At 37.9% G+C, this 2,909-nt stretch overlaps 1 pseudogene; it reads left to right on the top strand.

The window, feature by feature from the left end:
• Positions 1-978: 978 nt before the first annotated feature.
• LOC101618634 lies at positions 979-2,136 on the top strand (annotated as a pseudogene).
• The last annotated feature ends 773 nt before the right edge of the window (positions 2,137-2,909 follow it).

The raw sequence follows: 2,909 nt of genomic DNA, 5'->3' as shown, positions 1-2,909 counted from the left end.
AATGCTAGTCTCATAGAAAGTTGGGAAGTTCTGCAAGAATTATAGTGAAACAGGCTAATTCTGCCCTGAAATGTTTGATAGAATTCACCAATGAACCCATTTGGACCTGGTGCTGTCTTTTTTAAAGTATATACTACTAATTGTTAACTAGTTTAAATAGATATAGGCCTATAAAGATTGTCTGTCTTTGCATGAACTTTGGTAATTTCTGCCTTTGAAGAAAGTGGACTACATCACTTTCAGAACACTTCATTTTCCTAAAACTAGTAAGAACTCTGTTATTCCCATTTAGTGTTTAATTCACTTTAAGTTGATTTTTGCATCTGATATGAAGTAGGGAGTCTAGCTTCGTTCTTTTACATGTGGTTGGTCAGTTGTCCTGCCACCATTTGTTGAAAAAGATGTTCTTTCATCAGTGAGTTGTTCTGGCAATTTGTCAAAGGTATGCTAGGTATATATAATGACTTATTTTTTAAACTTATTTCTGAGTAAATCTGTCCCATTGGTCTCTAGTTAGCTTTAGGCCTCTCCCACACTGGCTTGTTTGGCACTATGTTTTGAAATTGGGAAGTATAAGGTAACTGTTATGTTTCTCTTTTTTAAGATTGGCTGTGCTAGGTCCCCTGAATTGCCAGGTAAATTTTATGATCAGTCTGTCAATTTCTTCAAAGAAGCCATCTGGGACTTTGCCAGGCTTTATATTGAACCTAATGATAAATTTGGGAAATTTTACCTCCTTAATATTAAACCTTCTGAGCCATAAATGTGAACGGTTTTTCTATTATTTAGTACTAATTTAAATACTTTGAACAATGTTCAGTATTGTTTAGTTTTTCATTTATTACAATCATTCCTATTTTACTGGTTTGATGCTACTATACATGAAATAACTCCTAATGTTGTTGCTCACTCACAGAAAATTGTCATAAAAAGAGAATTGAGAGGACCGGAAGTTACACACAAGGATCATTCCCAGGACTGATACTCAGTTTGACCTGACTTCTGTATGTTGTCATCTCGTGTACACCTGGTCCCCACTAAAGTCCAATTTGCGCATTTCCTGATCTGCAATTTTTCCTGTTCCTTCATGGATTTGAAAGCCCTTCTTTCTTCCTTGAATGACTTTGCATCCCTGTCATTTGCTGAGAGTTGGGACAATGTTGGATTACTGGTGGAGCCAAGCCCACCACACACTGTTAACACACTCTTCCTGTCAAATGACTGAGGTAATGAAGGAGGCATTGCAGAAGAAAGCAGATCTCATTTTTTTCCTATCATCCACCTATTTTCTGACCCACGAAACGCATAACCTGTAAAACCTGGAAGGAGCACCTGGTGATTCAAGCTCTGGAGAACACCTGGTGATTCAAGCTCTGGAGAACAGTGGGCATCTACTCTCCTCACACAGCCTATGATGCTGCACCCCAGGGATTCAACAGCTGGTTGGCTAAAGGGCTTGGAGTTTGCACCTTCAGGCCTATACATTCACCCAAAGCTCCCAACTGCCCCACAGAAGGAACTCCCAGAGTAGAATTCAATGTTAACCACACCCAAGACCTGGACAAAGTCATTTCTGCAGTGAAAGGAATTACAGATGTTTCTGTCACTTTTCCTGCTAGGACTGATAATGAAGAACAAACACTAATTAGTTTGAATTGTTGTCAGCAGGTGGTAGATTTCCTTTCCCAGAACACACAGCTATATCAGAAGACCGAAATTCTGTCACTAGAGAAGCCCCTGCTTCTGCATACTGGAATGGGATGGCTATGTCCACTGGATGAATCTGTCTCCTTTAGCGTCCATGATTGAGTGAGTCAAACGGCACCTAAAACTCTCATGTTCGCCTTGCTCTTGGAGCAAGGAGGATCTTAGAGTCCCAAATCAAAGTCATGGCCTTGTGTGCTGGTTCTGGGAGCAGTGTTCTTCAGGGAGTAGAGGCCAACCTGTTACAGGTGAGATGTCCTATCACGATGTTCTGGATGCTGTTTCCTAAGGGATAATGTCATCCTCTATGAACACAGTAACACTGAATGAAGCTCTCTATCTGATCTTTGAGACATACTGGGCACTCACTTGGAGAATAAGGTTGATATTATCCTGTCAGAAACAGACAGGGACCCTCTTCATGTGGTATAATGCATACAGGAAGAAAGGATGACACAGTCCAGAAATAATTTGGCTTCCAACTTGAATGCATAACATGACTCAGTGGCACTGGTATCCTTCTCAGTGTGTCACACTGCAACATTATAACCAGTGTAGCATATACAGGTGTCCAGGCTTAAAGCTGAATATACACAATGTTAAAAACCAGTAATAAAAAAACCACAAGAAAAAATGCACATTGCCATCTTATTTGTTAATCTGCTTCACTAAATGTTTGGTATAAGCCACCACTAAAGAAAAATATTTGCTATAAAGAGTAAAGTAAGGCTGTATTATATAAAGTACATATTCTTTATAAACTAGAGGAAAGATCAATTAAAGTTGCTTTACTTAACATTCTTGGGAAGTAACTCAAATGAGCCTTTCCTCAATTTGAGATGAATTTGTGTTATTTTAGGACTGCCCTTTGGTTAGTTTAAAATTTTTGAACTAGAACATAGTATTTCCAGGTAGTAGCCTGTGTGACTAAGTTCTCTTTTATATTTCTGTTCCTAGATCACTAATCTTCCACCTAAATTTCAAAATCAGGATTTTTGAAAAATATATATGGTCATCAGTCACTCTGTTATTCACCTCTAACTCATCTGTAATCTTACTAGCAATATATTAAGATGGTTAGCTTTCAGAATACTAGTAATAGCTTATACATTGTTAATATTATGCTATGTACTATACCAGCTACTTTTATAAACATAAAATAAGCTAATTATAAATAAGCTAATAGGTATCATTCCCATTTTACA

This window comes from Condylura cristata, unplaced genomic scaffold (assembly GCF_000260355.1).
Source record: "Condylura cristata isolate star-nosed mole 26May11 unplaced genomic scaffold, ConCri1.0 scaffold00049, whole genome shotgun sequence".
Taxonomy (NCBI): domain Eukaryota; kingdom Metazoa; phylum Chordata; class Mammalia; order Eulipotyphla; family Talpidae; genus Condylura; species Condylura cristata.
This window is presented reverse-complemented; position numbering and strand designations above follow the sequence as displayed.